General features: G+C 48.3%; 1 protein-coding gene and 1 long non-coding RNA gene across 3 annotated transcripts in view; one reads left to right on the top strand and one right to left on the bottom strand.

Moving 5' to 3' along the window:
* DDC (dopa decarboxylase) overlaps positions 1-15,980 on the bottom strand; it is a 77,880-nt gene extending 61,900 nt beyond the window's left edge. The window contains exons 1-2 of one of the 2 annotated variants that reach the window (XM_059170622.1): positions 15,806-15,979; positions 8,137-8,185 (exon numbers count right to left, since the gene is read on the bottom strand). The gene's annotated coding sequence lies outside the window, so the exon portion shown is untranslated. Of the gene's footprint in view, positions 1-8,136; positions 8,186-15,805 lie in introns of both variants that reach the window. The other variant, XM_059170623.1, reaches the window with a different exon arrangement.
* On the top strand, positions 4,831-10,129 carry LOC131829159 (uncharacterized). The gene is made up of 3 exons (XR_009352751.1): positions 4,831-5,055; positions 8,449-8,698; positions 8,927-10,129. It is a non-coding gene; the product is annotated as an uncharacterized LOC131829159 (long non-coding RNA).
* Positions 15,981-22,008: the final 6,028 nt, after the last annotated feature.

The raw sequence follows: 22,008 nt of genomic DNA, 5'->3' as shown, positions 1-22,008 counted from the left end.
TGCTTGTGCTCTCTCTTTTTCTCAAATAAATAAAGAAAAAAAATTTTTTAAAAGAGAGAAAATGGTCCCCTCGGTACTCTGACCCACCCCCACCGGGGCCCCACCTGTTTAGTTCATGCTGAGTCTCTGGTCCTCCAGCCTCACTAACGACTCAGGGCCCCCAGCCTAGACCCTCAGTGTTCACCTTGGACTTGAACTTCCCTCTCCTCTGGCTCCAGCGGTACCCCCAGAGCCTGAACCAAACTAGCCACAGTGGTTTGGCCAGAACCCAAGCCAGGCCCTAGATCATATCTCATAGATTGTGAATGTCAGGGGGCTGAGCTTCGATGGGACCTCAGTGATGACACAGCTGAACTGGCAGGACCAACCAAGACCACAAATTGGGTGTCAGGGAATGGGAGTGGGAAGTCAGTCCCTCTGGGAAGGTCGGGGACCCACTGCAAGGTTCTGCTCTAAACCTGTCTGTGGTCCTGCTTGCCAGGGCTCAGCAGCCAAGGTCTTGCTCAAATCCTGGGACCCTGAACACTGCAGCCTTTCCTGGCCTTCCTCTTCTAACTTGATAAAAAAAAAAAGTGCTTACATTTTTTATACACTATCCCAGGAAAAACGAAACATAATTAGAATTCAAAACACGCTTCTCCCCTGAGGACGGAGACCTGTCTCTTTTCCTCCAGCATATCAGTCTCAATCTAGGCATAAAAGTAACTGTACAGATTTTCCCCCGGATCACCTGGTTTCTTGATGAACATTTCCTCTGTGGGTGAAAAGCATAAATAACCCCAACATGAGAAATGCTTCTAATCCAGACCATGAGGAAGCTTCTAGCAATGGGGTCCTTCTGACAGCAAGAGTGGCGCGCTCTCAGCTTACCTTGAAGGAAAGCCCTGTGCTGTTCCATAACTCGAAAGACTCCAGTTAACGAGTCATTCAGGAGCTTTACGTCATTTAAATTAATGTTTTCCTCAGTGACTGTGTAGTGTGTAAAGGATCCCAACAAGGCCCCGAGAGGCCATACAGGCAGGGGCATGGCCATCTCTTTAGTGGGAATGGGCCTGAGGCCCATCCTTGCCCTTTCTGACACTCCCTCTCAGCCCCGCGCCAAGGTGCCTTGTGAAAATGCCCACCTCTAAACACTCTGGGGAGATTAAATGGGATAAGGATGTAAGTGCCCCTCAGAGTTGACATTCAGGTAAAAGTTTTTATTAAAACTAGGGGAAATGGTATGTGTGGAGGGGTGGGGGGCAGCGGCAGAGAGGGCAGAAGGAATATACGGAAACTCCCTGAACTTCCTCCTCAATTCTCCTGCAACCCTAAAATTGCCCTAAAAACAGTCTATTTTTTCTAAATAAAAATAAATGTATTAACTGAGCAAAAGTACTTCATTTTGTGGGGTAGGAGAGCCAGCAGCGACGGCTCCCCCCTCTCTTTTGATGAAACATGATTTCACCTTTTTCTCCAACTACGGTTCTCAAAATCATCTAGAGAACATTCCATTACAAAATGGAAATCCCACTGGATGGCAAACACAGCTTCTTTTCTTTTCATTTTTTTAAAATTTAATTTAATTAACATACAGTGTATTGTTAGTTTCAGAGATAGAGTTTAGTAATTCATCAGTTGCCTATAACATCCAGTGCTCATTCCATCACGTGCCATCCTTCATGCCCACAAGAGGAAATTTGGAAGGACCACAAATACGTGGAGGTTAAAGAGCAACGTACTAAAGAATGAATGGGACAACCAGTAAAGAAGAATTAAAAAAAAAAAAATCATGGAGGCAAATGAAAATGAAAACACAACAGATCAGAACCTTTGGGGTACAGCAGAGGCAGCCCTAAGAGGGTAGTGCATGGCAATACAAACCTTTCTCAAGAAACAAGAGAGATCTCAAATATGCAACCTAACCGCACACCTAAAGGAGCAGAGAAAGAACAGCAAATAAAGCCCACATCCAGCAGGGGAAGAGAAATAATAAAGATCAGAGCAGAAATCAATGAAACAGAAACCTAAAGAACAGTAGAACAGATCAATGAAACTAGGAGTTGGCTCTTTAAAATAATTAATAAGATCAATAAGCCTTGGGCCAGAGTTATCAAAAAGGGTAAAGAGAAGGAGGGAGAGAGAGAGAGAAAGCACCCAAATAAGTAAAAGCACAAATGAAAGAGGAGAGATCACAACCAACGCCAAAGAAACACAAACAATTACAAGAATATATTATAAGCAAATATATGCCAACAAATTCAGCAATCTGGAAGAAATGGGTGCATTCCTAGATACATTCCTAAACTACGAAAACTGAATAGGAAGAAATAGAAAGAAGAAATAGAAATAGAAAATCTGAACAGACCCAGAACCAGCAAAGAAATTAAAGCAGTCATCAAAAATCTTGCAGCTGGGCGCCTGGGTGGCTCAGTGGGTTGGGCCGCTGCCTTCGGCTCAGGTCATGATCTCAGGGTCCTGGGATCGAGTCCCGTATCGGGCTCTCTGCTCAGCAGGGAGCCTGCTTCCTCCTCTCTCTGCCTGCCTCTCTGCTTACTTGTGATTTCTCTCTGTCAGATAAATAAATAAAATCTTTAAAAAAAAAAAAATCTTGCAGCTTCTTTTTGATCCCTGGCACTCTGGGCTGTGCTCAAGGATGCATCAGATTGTGCAGTGAGAGGTGGGTACAGGACTGGGGCAGGGCTTAGGGCTCAGACCGACTTTCCTACAACTGCTCCTTTTGGAGTCCCCAATTCGGAGCTTTTGCTCTACATGCTTAGCCCCACACTCCTCCAGAAAGCTGTCTTAACAAGTCAAGTCTTGCATGAAGACATCATGTCATCATGGCCCTCCACACGCAAGCTCTACAAGCTACCAAGAAACTCCATAGACTCACTCGAGTAGGAGGAGAAGCCACCAGAGTGGGTGTTCCCAGGAGGCGGTGCACACACAGGAGGGAGTGTAGACTCTAAATTCAGAGTCCTGGATTTGCACCTTATCTTCACTGCTGATTAACTGGGTAATTTATGGTAAGACAGGAAGGCCAGTTAACCCCTCAGAGCCTCCATGCCCATTCCTACCCAGACAAGAGGGACATGGGGAGCAGACTGTGCTCCACGAGACAGGACCCACATCATTTGCGCAAAGCAGAGACCTGGTTAGGCTTGCCCAGACAGAGCTGGCACAGGGAGGAGCCTCAGCCAGTGTCACAACGGAGGTGGATACCTCTGTCCTCCAACCTCCCACCAGTGCCTCTCACTGGCCAAACTTACAGGATCCAGGTGCCTGGGAGCGGGGGTCAGGAGGGAAGGGGCAAGACTAGAAATACACGATGGGCTTTCCAATGCATTTAAAGCTTTGTTATGCCCGAGCAATTGCCACCCTAATTTAACAGGTGGGAAATCTAAAATGTTAGGGTCCAGGGATGTCAGGGCCCTTCCCAAATGTGAAGCGAGTGGTGACAAAGCTTCGGGGCACCGTGTCCTTCACGCCAAAGCACCCTTCCCTGTAGCTCCAATAATTACGGCAGGTGCCTCATTTTACCCACATACCACTGTCTTCCACTCAGTTAATTTCACGTATACTGGGGTGTCCTTGTTGAAATAGGGACTCTCTTCGGTCAGCACAGATGTTAGCTCACAGTACCATGTGAACCTTGTGGCATGTACTGTTATTGTTGTTGTTTTAAGATTATATTTATTTATTTATGACAGAGAAGAAGAGAGAGAGAGATTGAACAAGCAGTGGGAGTGGTAGGAAGAAGGAGAGGGAGAAGTAGGCTCCCTGCTCAGCGGGAGGGATCCCTGGGATCATGGCCTGGGCCGAAGGCAGATGCTTCACCGACTGGGCCCCCCCAAGCATCCCTCATGGCATATATTCTTATTAATCTTTGTAATAACCTTGTTAGGACCATTACCATCCCCTCGAACCAATGGAAAGCCTTGGCACCGAGAGGCTAGGGACACAGCTGGACCCTGCCCCCTGGCCTCGCCCCTCCTGAGTGTAATGGACTCAAGCACAGGTTTGGCACATCCCCGACAACCGTGGCCTGGGTATGGGTTGACAAACCCTGAGAAAGAACTAAATTCAGGAAACCGGTCTCCCCCCTGAGTGGCCAGTGAAGAGCTCCCGGATGCCCCCTAGAGGCGGTATAGGTCCAGGCAGCTTCCACAGGGCCTCTGGGGGCTCAGCCAGGGGTCACCACCTAAGGGAACACAAGGGGCTGGCTCCAGCTATTTGCTGCAGGCGTGCCTGTGGCCAAGCCACCTGACCTCTCCACACCCCCACCCCCGGCCTGGAAGATGGACATTATACTGAGGATTCTAAACAAGATGCATAACCATTAACCTGTAAGCATATGAGCTGATGGGCCCGGGGGTTCTACCCGGTCAGTGCTGGACACCCAGGAAGCCTCCTCCCATCTGGCCAGCTTGGCCGGCCTCCGAGGGCTATCTGGCCCTGCTACACTGCACAGAATCAGATCTGAGCCTGTAGTTGCCCAGGACTATGCTCTACCTCTTGGCCGCCACCGGGAGTAGAAAAAACGTGCCTCTGGGATCAGAGTAGGCAGAAGGGCTTGAATCCTGGCTCTGCTCCAGGAGGCTGTCTGCTTCCTCCCCAGTACACCGGGCAGAGAGATGCTGCAGGCAGAAAGCCCCCCAGACTCCAAGGCTGTGTGCAGCTGTCCTTCGTTGCTACTGATGTTGGGAAATCATCACGTTATAACTCAGTCCTGTTCCAGCTGGGTCATCTGGCGACGACAGAACCCCAGGGCAGTGCAAGGCAAACAGGAGGATATCCCTGCCAGGGACAAAGATCGAGCCTCAGTGTTTTCCTGGTTGACCGTTCTCATGGGCAGAACCCACAGAGAAATCTGTGTCACAGTTTCTCTTTTACTCCCATGGGGACAGACTGCTGCTTCTGCCCGCCTCCCTGCAAAACGTATCCTGACACGTGAAGCTGCCTGGGAAGTTGATACCTGCAGCAATTTCAGAAGAAAAATATGGGGGCAGCCAACTTGTTGATACTATTCTGATTTACACCTGGCCTTGGACAATTTGGACAGTGGTTACCAAGGTATGTGTATTATTTGGTTCCTCTTTTTTTCACTTATGCTTCACATGGCCCAATTACAGCAAGCAACATTGTATTCACAGAGCATACACATGTACCCTTACTAACACCTGCTGGGCAAACTTCCCAGGTCCCAGGTCGCCTGTCCTTCATCGGCTGCGGCTGTCGTGAGCCACGTTGCTTGGTTTTCCTATAGAATTCGTCCCTCAGACATGTCAATTCCCCAATGGGATTAAGAGGTGTAAGGTTTGCTGTTCTTTTGCACGCTGTCTGTTTCTTTCCAGAAGAACAGGGATGACACAAACATGTCAACCACCCCTCGGCACAGCAAGCATGAACACCCCATCTCTGCTGGCTTTTATCATTGGCTCACACTTTACATTTAAACTTCTTTTCAATCAAAATTGAAAATTTAAAAATTTTTATCACTTTCCTTTGTCTTTGCTATTCTGAAAAGTTTGTACGAGAACCATCCAGCCATTCTGATTTTTAATGTCGCCCCTCCCATTTCCAATTAATTCTATTCTCTTCCAGAAGACAGTTTCCTGGCATGGAAAGCCTCTCTCCTCGCCCTTAAAATGCTCACCCCCTTTCTCTTGATCTCTCATAGTCACATTAATAGGTCACAAAAGGCCACCACCATCTGCCTTTTCCATAGACTCGAGATATTAAATTATGTTCTAGTTGGTTGCTTTCTTCTTAATAGCAGTCACGCCTGTGGCTAACTCACATATTGATTTATCATCTTTCCCAAATATACAACACCTGCCATCAGGAGTCTGGTTAGTTGGCTTTGGCCCAGTATTCGGGGAGTCTCCGTTTTTTTTTTGTTTTGTTTTTTGTTTTTTGGTTTTGTTTTTTTTTTTTTTTTTCACAAATCAGGTCAGTGGTAAATATTGACTGCGGACTCCCTCTTGCTCCTTGGAGGGGGTTGCTGGTCTGTCCCCAGTGTCGTTAAAAAAAAAAAAAAATCTGTGTTTGAGGCTTCCCCAAGTCAGACCTCAAGCACACGCTGACCCAGGATTGTCATATTCTATTGTCAGAAAAAGCAGATGAGTCACTGCTGCCTAATTTCTGCGAGGCTTGTTGTGTGCCCTATCTCATTTACTGTCTCAACAACCCAGCCCGTGAGTATGATTATCGTCGTCTGACCAAGCTTCAGAGGCGCTGGTGCCCTGACCCAGGCTATACAACCAGGAACAGGAGCACTGGGGGCTGGTGCTACGTTGTGGAGGCTGAAGTCAGCCTTCTCTCCTGACAGCTGTGGCCAGTGGCCATGGGCTCCTGAGCCACCTGCTGCCAGAGGAGGCTCTGGTCTGGGCTGGAGAGGCAGCACGTGCCACCCAGAGTGTGGTCTGGGCACTGCCCTTTCACCACACGCTGGAGCAGGTACACAGGGGACAGCTCTGATCTGAGCCCCAACCTGGGCAGAGACGGGCAGAGGCTGGACCAACTTCACGGTCCTCTGTGGCCCAGGAGAAGTGCTTCCACCACCTCCTCCAAACCCAGGCAAATGCTGAAATCGTTACCCTACACAGGGCAGTGGTGTCCTCCCCATCTTCACGCCAGCCTTGCAAAGTAGCAATACTATCCCCACCCTAGAAATGAGGCAATGGGCTCAGGGAAGCAGGTGGCTGGTCTCAGCCCACATGGCTACAGGCAGTTTCTCTGGTGGGTTTGTGCCCTTGGAACATCAGACCGGGTCTGCTGAGGTCCGGTGCCTGTACTCTGCCCCCTGATGCCCTGAGCATCGCCTCCCAGAAATGCTAATGAGCAACTCGAGACACTTCACAACCTCTTTAATGTACAAAGCCTAATTTTCCTGGAGTCTTTCCCCAAACTTGCCACCAGACTCAGTTTCTAAGGTTACAGGGTAAAACCTTCAGAATGATGCACATCCTTGAGAGGAGAAAACAGATGTAAATAAATTCTCCAGCTATTTATCTGATTTGTAAGGGTTTGGAAGGGTTTTTTTTTTTTTTTTTAATTATTTTCACCAAATTGGCTGTGCACAGATGCACCCCCAGCTCATGTCCAGAAGAGAGAAAGAGGCTGCGGTAAAGGACACAAACTTGCTCCTTTACAGAACCATCCCGACACTCATCCTGTCAGAACTGTTCCAGGATGTCTGCTGCATCTGCTGGGGAACCGCACCCCCCCACACCTCAGGCAGAGAGCATCTGTTTGTCTCTCCAGCAGCATGGAAAACCCAAAGAGGCCAGCTTTGATGCTGTAACTGGCACCTTTGCTATGGGTTCTGTTTCAGAACAAAAAATGCTGCCCATTTGGAGGAGAAAACAAGGGGAAGAACCCAGCTCTCAGAGCTTTTGACAGAGAAATAGGATTAGGGAGGAAAACCTGGATCACTTTCTTGAACTTCCCTTGGAAACTGGAGAAAACAATATTCCCCGGGACAGGGAAGCACTGGGCAGCATTTCACCCCCCCTCTGACAATCCCACCTGCTGGTGACTGGCTTGTTAATACCATAGCTCTCATTATTGACCACCTACTGTGTGCCCCGCCCCTTACAAACATCAGAACAGGTATTTATAACCATCTTGTAGGAGAACTGTTGGCTCTCCTGTACACGGAGGGCAGGAGCCCTGGCAGGGGACATGCAGTGCCCTCCAAGCAGCCTGGGTCCACCTGGTTCCTAGCCACCTCCTTTCCCACCCCATCTCCTGGCCTCCCTGGGCTCCGGATGCACCAGGCACCAGCCTGGAAGCTCCTTTCTACTCGCTTTGTTATGTTGCTATTGTGGCTCAGAGAACACAGGCTAAAAAAAAAAAAAAAAAAAAAAAAAAAAGTCAGAAGTTTCTGCTTCTTTCCCTGACTTGTTGCTTAGAGACACACAAAAAGACAGGTGACTTGGGTTGGCACCTACGTTTGCAAAAAGTTCCTATCGTGTGCCCACCAGCCCGCAGCAGGATGCTGAGCCATCCTAAACCAGCTGGAGGAAAACCGCTGGCTGAAAGCAACAGGTAAACCTCTGGTCCCCAGACCCCAGGGCCACAGCCATCCAGGAGCTGGACTGTCCAGTGGGGCTGGTCCCCCGGGCTACAAGGACAAGGAGCAGTACTCACAGGCAGCCCCGCGGTGCTTGCTCGCTCCTCTCTCTTCTCTCTCCTCTCCCTGTGACAGTTAAAGACACAGAGGATGTGATTGCCATTTATATAGACAGTGTCCGCCTCCCCAAAGCCAATCAGAGCGGTTTGTTCTGCTCATTTCCCCGGCAGCAGCATCTCCCACCTCCCGCCCTCCTGCTCCTCACCCCGGACTCAAGGGCCGGGTGGGGGCAGAGCAGGACCACGGAGACAGTGGAGACTGCAGGTGGGGGGGGCAGGGAATGGGGGGCAGAGGGAAAAGGCCACAGAGAAAGGGCTGTGTTTCTCCAGAGCTCTGTGCAGGACCCAGATGCGCGGAGACCTTCAGGGCAAACTCGGAGCAGCAGCAGAGCGTCCTGGCTTGTCAAGGAGGAAGGACCAGCGTGGCAAAGCAAGCAAGGAGGACTCACTCGGCCAGCCCCGGCCATAAGAGCCCGCTGCCTGGGGGTGGCGGGTGGCTCCGGGGCCCCTCTGTGCACGGGCCACCCAGAAGGAATCGCTGCCAAGCCCATTAGTCCAGATCAGAGAGCGGCAGACGCAGGTGAGGGTTTCATCCGATTCATGTGATTCAAAATCCCGTTCTTTGGTTAAAAGAAGCCTATAGCGTTCAAAACACAAATGTCTTTTTTTTTTTTTTTAAAGGAGAACATTTTTAAAAACACCTATTTAACATAAATTTTCTAATGGTTTGTAACCGGTGTGCAATAATGCACTTGGCTTTCTTTTTTAATTGAGGTATGATTGACATACTATATTGTGTTATGTTTAGGCATACGGCGTAGTGATCGGATGTTTGATCCCCAGCCTGAGTCGAGGCACCTGTGTCACCTCTCCAAGTTGATACCATAGGATCAGCTCTCCAAGCTGCCCATTATGTCCCCAGGAATCTTTCTTTAATAGCTCGAAGTGTGCACTTCCTGACCCCTTCATCCATTCCTCACCCCCACACACCCGTCTCTTCAGCTCCCTCTGGCAGCTGCCAATCTGTTCTCTGTATCTAGGACTCTGGGTTTGGTTTTGTTTGATCTGTGTTTGAGATTCCACATATGAGTGAGATCATATGGTATTTGCTTTCTCTGACTTATTTCACTTAGCACAATGCCTCAAGGCCCATTGCAAATGGCAAGATTTCTTGGGCTTCCTTCTCCATCCCCTGCGGCAGACTGATCAGGGCAGTACACTGGGCAGGGTTCATTTCTCTTTGAAGGTGTGCATAGAGCCCTGGGAAAGGGAGACTGGCAGAGCCCACCCAGGTCAGGAGGGGCGTGCATTTCCTCTGCTCCCACCGCACGCGCGCACACACACACGTGCAGTACACGCCGGCTAACCGGTGGGGGGCAGAAGCCTTGGAGAGGAGGGGCTGGGCCTGCGGCAGGTGTGGGGTGGATGGGGGGCTGGTGAGGAGCCTCGCACCTGGTGCACAGCTTCATCCCTCCTTCCGTGGCTGGGTGAGGGCAGGAGGCTGGGATGCTTCTCATCCCCCAGCCCTGGGAGGGGCTACTACAGACAAGGGGCAGGTAGGACCAGGCACTCCGTGGGAAGAGAGACCACCCTGGCTGAGTCAGCGGCAGCTGAGCCCTGGGAAGGGCTCTGGGGTCTCAGCACACTGCTTGGTAAACCCTGCATGAAGACAGGGAGGCTCTGCAGAGAGGGACAGAGGTATGATGAGGGGCTGAGCCCAGCACAGACCTCTGGAAAAGGGGGTTTGAGAATCAAGAGATATCTTCCATTCCATAAAGAGTCACTATAGTAATACCTAGCATTTGGGGTGCATGGGTGGCTCCGTGGGTTAAGCATCTGCCTTCAACTCAGGTCATGAACTGAGGTCAGGTCAGGTCCTGGGATTGAGCCCTGAGTCAAGCTCCCTGCTCAGCAGGGGAGTCTGCTTCTCCCTCCGCCTCTGCCCCTCTCCCCAGCTCGAGCCCTTTCTTGCCTCTCTTTCACATAAATAAATAAAATCCTTTAAAAAATACATTTGTAAAGGTTTCATTACAGGCATTTCTACATAAAATCATTCAGTCCCTCATAACTGCCTCACAAGGTAGATATTCTCATCCCCATTGTACAGACAAGGAAGCTGAGGCCCAAAGAGGTTAGGAAATGTGGCAAGGTCCCACACAAGCATACTCCTTGCCAGCAGGCCAGCCTGTGCTCATGCTGGACACAGCAAATCTGCTTACTGGGTGGCATGCCAGGAAGGGAGGCAGACCAGGAAAGAAAGAGCAGAAAGAGAAATCCACAGTTGTCCACCAGGACCAGTACTGCAAAGCTGGTGAAGGGGGCACAGCCCAGGCAGGAGCCCTGAAGCTGGAGACCCAGCCTGTGTTTACAGAGAAAGCGAAGTCACTGAAAGGTTTCAGGCAGCATACCACCCTGCCTAATGCAAGTGTTTAAAGAGAAGGCACAGGGGACGCCGGGGTGCAGTGGTCAGTTAGGCATCCAGTTCTCGGTTTCCACTGGGGTCATCATCTTGGGGTTGTGAGATGGAAACCATGTCAGGCTTAGTGGGGAGTCTGCTTGAGATTGTCTTTCTCTCTCTGCCCCTCCCCCCCTCCCCCACCACTTTCTCTCTAAAATAAATACATTCTTGAAAAAAATAAAATAAAAGAAGATTCAGCTCAGGGTTAAGACCTCGGGCTCTGGAGGCTGGGCTTGCTGCACTGCCCACCCACTGCAATCATGGCAAGGCAGGACTTCATGAGGAACAAGAAAATAAAAAAAAAAATAAAAATAAACATTTAAAAAAAAAAAAGAACAAGACAATAGGAGTGAATCTAACAAAACCTTAACAAAAGACTTGTAAGACCTGGATGAAGAAACTTGTAACAACTGATGGGACCCATTCAAGTAGATCTAAAAATGGGAATAAATGCCTGCTCCATGTTGTAAGCATTTCAATTTCTCTCCATGTGATTCGCAGACTCAATACCATTTCAATCTAAATCCCAACACAGATATTTGACTCTAAAATGTAAATGCCAAAGCAGAGGTCTATGAAGAGCCAGCATACTCTGCAGAAAGAAGGATGTTCCTGTCTGTTCTACTTATCAAGACAGACAGATGAAACTGTAAAAAAAAAAAAAAAAGAAAAGTCACGATTTTGATGTAAAGATAGACACCTGACCAATCAAACAGAATAGAGAGCTGGGAAAAATCCCCAGCAATACATAGACAATTGACAGATATGGAATTGCAGATCAATAGAGAAAGAACAGAGTCTTAAGCGGTTCTGGGCAACTGGTCACCTACTTGGGAAAAGAATGAAGTTAAACCTGTTTCTCAATCCATATACAAAAACAGATTTCTGATAGATTAAATCCTTCACTGTGAAAGGCAAAATTTTTAGGACAACAGAAATGCATTTTTAGGATGTTGAGTAGGAAGGATTTCTTAAATGATGCACTCAATCAGTTAACCATAAAAGATTGACAATTGTTGCTACAGTACTAGTAAGAATAATTGTTCTAGGGCACTTGGATGGATTAGTTTGTTGAGTATTCAACCCTTGGTTTTAGCTCAGGTCGCGATCTCAGGGTCGTGAGATGGAGCCCCATGTCTACTCCATGCTTAGCACAGATTCTGCTTGGGATTCTCTTCTTCTTCCTCTGCCCCCCTGCCCCAGCAGCTCTCTCTCTTTCAAACAAATACATCTTTAAAAAAAAAAAATTCATTTGCCTGGCCCTGTTCTAGGGCCTCTGTGACATTGTTGAACAGAAGCAGTTGTGAACATTCTCATCTTGTTGATTTTATAAAGAATGCTTCTAGGGGCACCTGGGTGGCTCAGTTGGTTAAGCCACTGCCTTCGGCTCAGGTCATGATCCCAGGGTCCTGGGATCGAGTCCCGCATTGGACTACTTGCTTAGCAGGAAGCCTGCTTCCCCCTCTCCCACTGCTTGTGTTCTCTCTCTCACTGTCTCTCTCTGTCAAATAAATAAATAAAATCTTAAAAAAAAAAGAATGTTTCTAGCATTTCACTATTAATAACAGGGTTTTGTTGGAAAACCTTTAGAAGGTTTTCCATTAGAAGGTTTCTTCTATTCCTACTTTTATAGTAAATTGAAGTTTAATTTTATCAAAGTATTTTCTGCATCAAATGAGAAGAGAATCATATAGTTTTCTTAATCTAAATTGTTAATATGATGAATGTCATTAATACATTTTCTAATTTTCAAATATCCTTTTACTCCTCAGATAAAACTACGGTGTGTTAGCCACGTGCATAGAATTTTTACTTCCTTCCCATGAATAAAACTGTTATTTTTCTTACTTTTATGGATTTTCTCTAGTTTTAGTGTCAATTCTGTGATCTCATGGATGGAGGATAACCCCTTTTTTTAATTCTCTGAAGCAATTTATATAATTTTGAAATTTGGAATTACCCAATCACTGACAGAGTGACAAATCATACATAGAAATCATTGTCTGAGGAAATAGTTTTCATAAATCAATTTATTTATTATTCAGGACCGTTCAATAGGATTTCTGTTTCTCCGTGGTGTTGTTCCAAATGTAAACGAAATGTAATTTTAAATTTTTACATTTAATGACAAGGGTTTGTCTGTTTTAATAATATACTCATTATCATTCTGCTTGATTGAATTTATAATGATGTCTCTTTTCTTTTTTTCTTAAGCTTTATTTTTAAATTTTATTTGAGAGAAAGAGAGATCATGAGCAGGGGCAGGGGCAGAGGGGAGCTAGAGAGAGAATCCCAAGCAGACACCCCACTGACCATGGACCCTGATGTAGGGTCTAATCTCACAACCCCGAGAGCATGACCTGAGCCGAAACCCAGAGTGTGGACACCTAACCGACTGAGTCACCCAGGTGTCCCGATAATGATACCCCCTTTTCTTATGATATTATTTATTTCCCTATTTTCCTCTCTTCTTGTCTTTACTTAGTCTTGGGATCAAGACCTGAGCTGAGGTCTAGAAAGAGATGCTCAAACAAGCGAGCCACCCAGATGCCCCAGGACTATCTCTGTTTTAGATTTAAAAAAGAAGAATTTGTGGCTTTGTTGGTCTGCCTTCATCTACCTTTATCTCCTTCCACATTCATGTTTCCTCTTAATCTTTATTATTGCCTATGTTTAATTATCTTCATTCTGTTATTTTTCTGGAGCCTTTAGTTGCTTGCTTATCTCAACTTCTATCCTTTTTCAATTTCTAATATTAGCTTTTTTTTAAAAAAGATTTTATTTATTCATTTATTTGTCAGTGAGAGAGAGAGAGAGAGAGAGAGAGAGGAAGCACACGCAGGCAGAGAGGCAGGCAGAGGCATGGAGAGAGGCAGGCTCCTCGCCGAGCAGAGAGCCTGATGCGGGACTCAATCCCAGGACCCTGGGACCATGACCCGACCTGAAGGCAGCGGCCCAACTGACTGAGCCACCCAGGCATCCCTCTAATATTAGCTTTTAAAACTACCTGCTTTCTTCTATGTTCAGCTTCCAATACATATCTCAATACTAAAACAAACATTTATTTCTGAGTATTATTTCATTTCCACTCTGTTTTTTTCCTTGATGTGTCAGTTACATGGTATATCTCTTCAAAACAACTCCAGACAAATGGAACAATTTTTGCTTTAAAAAAAAATGGAATGGAAGTGAACTGAATGGAGTTGAATTGAATTGAACTGAACTGAACAGAATTGGATTGACCTGAGCTGAACCGGAGCAAGAGAACTCGCTGGTCTGATAGCGATTCTCTGACAGGTGTTGAGATTTAGGCGATGGCTGGTTACATCCTCAATTTTTGTCACATTTCACAGACACTTGAGAAGAAAGCGTGTTTTCTAGCTCTCTGCCGAAGGCTTCTATCTATGTCCCCCATACCAAGACGGTTACTTATCGAAGTTTTCCAAATCTAATATTTTTGCTCCCTGGATCAGTCATCCTGTTTACTACCATCGCTAACGATGCATTGAAAATTTCCATTATGAGGGTGAGTTTGTCGATTTCTCCCCAGTTGTGCCAAGATTTGCTTAATATACTTAAGATCTCTTTATGTTCATACACTAGGGTTATATTGTCTAGAGCTGTATCTTCTTCTCGGTGGACTGAGCATTTTATCATCGTAGGTACCATGGGCTCCTTGAATCGATTACTGCGAATGACCTTGTTCAATGGGAACACACTGATCCTCTTCCTCAGTCCTAGCTGCGGTCGGCCTCCTTGAGCCTCTCTCGTGCCACTGGAGCCAGGGGTGTCGTGAAGTTCAGGGACGGCCCCCCGAGCAGATGGCCGTGTTTCTTCCCATGTTATTTAGTGATTTTTGAAAGTCTGGAAATCACGATTTAAATTTTGGGCAGCACTGACACATTCCTGGTTTCAAAATGTCATCTTTCCACTCTGGAGAGTCCTAGGGTGCCCCTCTTTCCCACACGCGTATGCAGCCACAGGGCAAGGGCTGAACCCTGGGATGACTTACTCCAGCAGTAGGAGCACCGTTTGTCACCTCCTGGACCCAACATGCTGGGTCACTAGGCTGACTGAGAGCAGGACAGGCTGCTTCTGGGGGTCAGCGTGTTCTGGTAAGGGACCCTCAGACCCGGGAGCTTCAGGCCCCAAGGCTGTGCATAGGGAAACGTGTCTAGATAATGTCTGCTGTGCCCTCAGGCCACCTTGGGAGATCAGAGCCTTCGACCCTGTGTCCAGTCCTGCGCTTGTCACTTTCCAGCTGTGCCTTGACGTTCCTCACGTCCACCCTTTCTGTCCCCCTCCTGCCCACAGTCCTGCACCTCTGGTCCCGTCCCTCCAGCGTCCACTGCCTGCTCTCCGAGGGACTCCTGTGCCTGGGACATAGTAAGTGTCTTAAATATCCAACGCTTTCCCAGGGGCCACCCTATGCCGCAGCGACATCCAAGCGCCAGTTTCGCGGTCGCAAGAGGGGAGGCCTTGCACGACTATCCTCCTCAGCTCTCCTGACTCAGTGTCTTGTGCATCCAATGAGGATATGTTAAAGAAGAAGGAGGCGAGTCCTAGCACAGGCTGAACACTCAGAAGCATTGTTTTAACTCCGACCTGATGGAGAAGCAATGATAGTCGCAAAAATGGTACCTTCTGAAGAGACTGTAACCAGCAGGGCAAGTTGGCAGGGAAGACCCTTCAGTTCTCCTCAGATCACCCTGGACAGGGAGCCTCTGAGGTTACCTTTGATGCTCCAGATCTCACAGGGAAGGGAAGAGTCACCATTTCTCTATCACCTTCCAAGCGCCGGATATTTTCCGGACAATATGAGATCGACTCCTCACAATTAGCTGACAAGGTGGGTGCTAGAAAAATCCCCATTGTCGAGAGGAAGAAATAGAGACCCAGACGAACAAAGGACCCAAGACCGCGGTGGAAGCAAGTGGTGAGGACAAGATATGCCCATGTCTGTCCTGTCCTTGCTCTCGAGTGACAGGCAGGAAATCCTCCCCAGCCCTCGCCTGGCCACACAGGAGATGCGTGCAGGACTGTGTGCGTGCAAGCACCTAGGGTCAGTCCCCTTGGTCCCGACAGCCTTGCCTAACAGCACTTGACCAATAGTGACGTCCAGTCCTCAGGTGAGTTAACGTTAAGCGAACGTTCAGTACCCTGGGACCGGGAATCAAGGTTGCGGTTTCCGACAATAACCATCGATTAAGTATGAAGCCTGGGACTTACTTGCTGGGAATACTACCTCCTTCTGAGTCTGTTCTCCGTCAGGAGACTCTGTCGTTCTGGGGGCTGAGGAAAGCGTGGCCAGGCAGTCTTCCGATAGGTCACTCTTCGTAGCTTGAGATCCAGATGGCTCCCTGTCCTTGCTTTCCCAGCCTCCGGGGCTGGTTAAACATTAATTTCTCTTGGTGATAAAGGTCAAGAAAATCTGGAGGAACCTACCGGGAAAGCTCATTCTTCAAAGCTCGTTCGTTCCATCTACACTCCCAGACGGGTGGATCCCTCTGACCACGGGCCCATCACCAAATTCCCACGTTTCCCCCCCAACACCCCGGCTTTGATTTTTCAAGCCCATTAGGTCATCCCACAAATTCCCACCTTGGCCCATGGGAAGCCTTCCCCGCAGCCCCAGAACTACTCTTCCTCCCCCCACGGCTGAACCGCTGCTTAAGAGATCAATATCGTGGACGAGATTTTGACAGACCTACAGAAAAAACAAAACAAAACAAAACACACAGTCGAGAGAATTTTATTGGGACACAGAGCACCGCTGAGAGGGGTCACCGAGAGCAGGCAGAGGGGTTTGCAGGGAGCATGAGGGCTGGGCGCTTTGGTGCACTTGCAGCTGCCCTGAGCTTGGGGCTTGATGGGTACAAAGGGTGGAGGGGGTGTGAGGCCATGTTCAGGCCGTTCATGGAAGGACTGGGAGGACAGAATGGCCATGGCCTGAGGCACTTGTCACAGGCTGCAGGACAGAAGAGCTCTCTGGGTTCTGCCTCTGGGGCCCAGGATATGCCATGGAGGCAGGGGGGCGGGAGGGGGGGACTCAGGATTCATGGTTAAGACTGGGGTCCCGGACAAGTAGAGTAACAGTGAGGAGACTATAAACCTCTACAAAAGCCATTGGAGGACAGAAAGGAGAAGGAAGAGCAAGTCGGCCCTACAGACACGCATACTAATGCTCCCTGTGCTGCCTGACATCAGCAGAGCCCAGAGAAGTAATTGTCCTCACAGAGGAGGGGCAAGGGAAGGGCACCCTGTGGGGAACAGCATCTGTGAAGGCAGTGAGGCTAGACAGACCAATGCAAACCCTGAAAGAAGTCTACACCCCCCACCCGCAAGGTCTGTACAAAGCAAGGGGGTCCTCTGAGCCATGGTTCCTAATTTGTACTTCCTCCAACTGCAGTGGAAGGCACTGAAATGTTTTTAGGAAGCCTGACCGGAGCTTCTGTATGTCTTCATTACAATCACTGGTGCTTGGAAAATGGGTCAGTGGGTGACAAGACTACACTTGCCTCTGCTCTCCTGATTTGCGGGAAAGAGCAGAAATCCAAGGAACATGGTGGGGGTTTTGGATGGGCTGGGGGAGAGAAGAGAGTTGTGTGTGTGTCAGCGTGCCTGTGTGCACGCCCCTGTGTGGGTGTCAGGAGGTTGCTGGAAGGGGATGAGCAGGGAATCGTGAAGGCTTAGGGGACATGAGGCCACTGGGGGGATGGTGACCATCATGGACCGAGAAGAAAAGCTCAGGGAGGGCTACTGTGGGCCAGGGGATGAAGGAGACTAAGAGTCGGGGAACTAAATGGTAGGTATCGCACACATATTATTCAATGGAGATGTCCAGTGGACTTTTCCACATAGGAGTCTGCGGCTCACAGAAGAGAAGTCTGGATAGGAAATGAAGTTATGAATGTCAAGTTTTAGATGGTGTGTGAACAGTAAGACAAAATCACCCAGAGAGAGTGTGCCAGAGAATGGAGTGCACAAGTGTACAATTTACAGAAAAGAGAAAGACCCTGGTGATGTCATTGTGACCAACAATTTCCCTGTCAGTAGACAAAGGCACAGAGGAATTTAAGTGATTTATGGAAAGTTCTTGTTGAGGAGGGGTAAGCTCAGGGTTTGGGTTGGATGACTTCAGGGTACCCCCTCTCCCTGCAGGTGTGTGCCAGCCAACACACCCCCCCGGAGTGTGTATTTTGTGCCTCCCTGCTGGCGACTGGGCCAACTGGCCTGATACCAACTTGGACAGAAAAGCCGTGGCGACCCATCTGTTTCCTGAGGTCTCCTTGGCCATAGACTCGACTCTATTCTTCCTTTTTACTTAACCACAGAAGTGATATCACTTAAGAACAGCCTTGAGACATAACATCCGTGATCAGCTCTGGAGATACGACCAGCACTCACACCATCCTCCATCATCTCCTCCTGGGGGTCCCCCAGCAGAAGCCCAGCCTCTAGGGCTATAAAAGTCCGTCTTACAGGAAGTGGGCTGTGGAGATCCGTCTTGCAGCCGGCTGCCCAAGAAATGCTTCTGTCTGGAAGTCTTCTTAGACCATCCCTTGTCAGCCTGGACTGGACAGCTTTTTCCTTTGGTCTCATGGCTCCTTTGGCTTTGGGAGGTCGTCTTGCATACACTTCCCTTTTATGGAGCACTGTTCTTTCCCTTGATGGATACTTTCTTCAGTGTATGTTTCAGCTGAACCAGTCCACAGAACATTCTGTGTTCTAAGGACATTCTACCGATCTCCACGTATGCACGCACACACATGTCTGTCTCTGGACACACAAGGCACATGAGCCTGTCTAAGAGTACTCCCCAGACCGACAGATGTTCCTTTAGGAGACATGATAAAGCTTCTGAAGAGCCACAGTTAAAGCACTCCTCCATAATTCTCTCTGGGAGAAAGTGCGCTGTTGACATGGACTGTCAATATTGACCTTCCACAGGATTTCCAGTGCCTGAAGCTGTGTTAACCATCTGGCAACAAAACCGTCTACCCTATGCCATCTGTTTTCCCCCACTGGACAACACACCATAATCACACTTCGTCACAACCAATGTCCTTCCCTTAGCTTGACTGGGATTTCTGTTTCTGGATGTTTGGAATCTTCATCCAGGGGTGTTCAAATCTGGTGACCCCGGCTCTGCTCTTCTGGGCTCTTCACTGTCAGGCTTGGCATCTCGTCCACTCAAAACTGTAGACACACGGACCCCTATTTCTCTTTAGTGTTTTTATGCATTCAGAGTTTTTACTCTTAGATCTTCACTCCCCCTGGAATTTACATGGGAGTGACGCAGATAGCAGGGTTCTAACATATCCCCCCAACTGGTAAACCAATTCTCCCAACATTATTTTGGAGCAAAAGTCCTCCTCTCGTCTTGCTGATTCTTGAGCTTATGGTTCTTCTACTGAGTCATCTGTCCAGTTCTCTGCCCATGGTTCCTTATGTCAACATTATCACATTATAAGGAACTAGGATACTTGGAAAGGCAAGAATTCCCATACAAGTTTTCTTTAAAAAAAAAAAAAAAATCCTTGGGGTGTCTGGGTGGCTCAGTGGGTTAAAGCCTCAGCCTTCAGCCCAGGTCATGATCCCAGGGTCCTGGGATGGAGCCCTGCATCGGGCTCTCTGCTCAGCAGGGAGCCTGCTTCCTCCTCTCTCTCTGCCTGCCTCTCTGCCTGCTTGTGATGTCTTTCCCTGTCAAATAAATAAATAAAATCTTTCAAAAAAATCCTTGCTACTTTCACATATTTCTGTTTCAAGAGGAACATTCAAATTGTTTGTTGGTACCTTGAAAAATTGCAGTGAGAGGATCATTAATGCATAATGTTAAATAAAGTCTTCCCGTACAGAATGTTGTTGCCTAACTCCAGTCCCATCTCTGTCTTTGTCTGGGTTCCCTCCAGAGCTAATCCTAAGACAAAGATGAAAGGCAAGTTGTTTATTTTGTTTGTGACTACAGAAAATCCGGGGAGGGGTGGGGAAGTAAGAGATGGGAGGAAGCCAGCACAGGGCACAGTTTTAATGCCTGGCCACATTGTGGACACCTGGCAGAGCATGGCTTCAGGATGCTGGGAGATGGGACAGGATGTTCCCCTGGGGGGTAGTATTCACTTTCCTAAATGAACATAGGCAGAGCCTGTGCAGATGACCAGGGACAGCCCATGGCCAAGTCACAGGAGCTGGCTGCTCTTTGCTCAAGAAGTGACAAATAATGGACAGCATTAATCTGTCTCAGCAAAGTACTGTGTTTACATGTCAACTTTGGAGGTCTGTTGATAAAAGGATGTAAACATTCGGTACTTTTCACTCTATCATGTGAACTCGTGCTTCCCAAGAGAAGACATTTTCAACCTATTGCAGCTTAGAGTTGAAGAACCTGTTCGGGTATTGTGATCTGTAGACACCCAGACCTCACTGGGGGAGTGGGGTTCTGGGTGTATCCCATAAGTCCCCCCAGGTGAGTCACAAGTCCCATCTACACTGCACTGTTCCCTACTGAGTTTCAAAGCCACAGCCTCTGGTCTGGATTCAAGTGTATGGACTTCCGTATCTGCCGGGACTTGACACTTTCCGTAGTCCCAGCTGAGGCCCCAGTAAGAACTCCTGGGGAGAGGCTACACAGGCCCCGCCTTCTAAACTGTTCTGAGTCCATGAAGGTTCACAGAACCTGAGTGCTTTGAGACTGTGCAGCAGAAACACAGAATGTTTCCCGGACTTGTTAAAAGAAAGCACACACCCCAAGAAAGGTGTCTGTTAAAGGAAGGGTCGCCTGACAAGGGGGCATAAACTAGCCAGCCAAAGCACATGCCCGTCTGCAGCTGGAGAGTCTGGTCCGGTGGCTGACATGGCACCGTCGTCATCATCGTCATCAAGAGCTGCATATGGTGGGGACCCTGACCAACCCTGAGGTTGCCCAGCCAACACCAGGGACCTATTCCACCCCAACAGGAACCTTCTCATACTCAGTTAAATTCATCCACATTTCTTTACAGCAGCCACGATGCTCATGAGGTATTTTTCCAGCTCTGGCTTCCAGATAGCACCAAGCATGGACGTCCATTTGGACAACTCTACGATGTTCCTTCGACACATGGCCTCTCCTGCATCAGTGGTGGGAGGCGTGACCATAGGGCTCCGAGCCCCGGAGAGCTGGAGCCACCGAGACCACATGGCCCTGGCCGCTTCCTGATGAGACAGAGCAGCAGGCTCACGTAGGTCCCCAGTGGACCATCTCCGGGGCTGATGCCATTTCTCATCCCTAATATTTGGCCTTTTCATTTAGGGTTATAGTTGCCTGGGTCCCAGGTGATGCCCTAATAGGAGGAGTCATACCGTCGGGACCAGAGTTGGATTTTTCTGGAAAAGCCACGTAGCTTAGGGCAGGGTGAGAAGATCCCGTGTTTTCGGCAGAGCTGAAGTTTGTGGTTTTTGTTTTTTGTTTTTGTTTTTTTTTTTAATTTTGGTGAAGTCCGGCGTATCAGCCTTACTTTCAGGGAACGGACCGTGCCTTTGCTGTTGTGGCTTGGAAGTCACCACCAAATGCTATATTATTCTTCTAGATTTTCTTCTCTGTTAGCTTCCAGGGGTTTTATAATCTTGCATTTCACATTCAGGTCTGTGGCCCACCTGAACTGGTGTTTGTGAAGGGCGTGAATTCTCCGTCCAGGTTCGCTGTTCAGCATGGACCTTTGGTGTTTCTACTATGCACCGCTGAAGAGACCGTCTTTGTTCCACTGTGTTGCTGTTGCTCCTTTGCCAACGAGAAGCTGCTTCTCCTGATGGGGGTCTACTTCTAGCTCTCTGTTGTGTTCCTGGGTCTGTTCTTTCACCAGTAATGCACAGTCTTTTGTGGGGAAGGGTGGAGAGCGCGAGCGAGAGTGCATGAGCAGGGGGAGAGAGAGAATCTCAAGCAGATTCCCTGCTGATCGTGGAGCTCAGGACCCTGAGATTATGACCTGAGCTGAAATCAAGAGTCAGACGCTTAACTGAGTCACTCAGGTGACTTCAGTCTTGGGGCACCTGGATGGCTCAGTCGGTGATGCCTCTGCTTTCGGCTCAGGTCATGATCTCAGGGTCCTGGGATAGAGCCCTATGTCAGGCTCACATTCAGCGGGGAGCCTGCTTCTCCTTCTGCCCTTCCCCCCACTCATTCTCTAATAAACAAATAAAATCTTTAAAAAACGCTTGCTGTAGCTTTAAAGTAGGCCGTGGAGTTGCGAGCTGTGTATCTTCCAACATCGGGCTTCTCCTACTCAGTCTCTCAAAGCCCTGTTGGATCGTGAAATCAGTTTTGAAGGTGTTGTGATCAGCATTTTAAAAAACGATGCAGAATCAGAGGAAAAGGGGGCATTGTACCTGGTAAAGGAAATACTAACGTCCAAGGCTCTGTTTGCATCCTGCGTGTGTATAACACGTACAGCATC

The sequence above is a fragment of the Mustela lutreola genome, chromosome 4 (assembly GCF_030435805.1).
Source record: "Mustela lutreola isolate mMusLut2 chromosome 4, mMusLut2.pri, whole genome shotgun sequence".
Taxonomy (NCBI): domain Eukaryota; kingdom Metazoa; phylum Chordata; class Mammalia; order Carnivora; family Mustelidae; genus Mustela; species Mustela lutreola.
The sequence above is the reverse complement of the archived record's forward strand: the minus strand, read 5'-3'. Positions and strand labels throughout refer to the sequence as shown.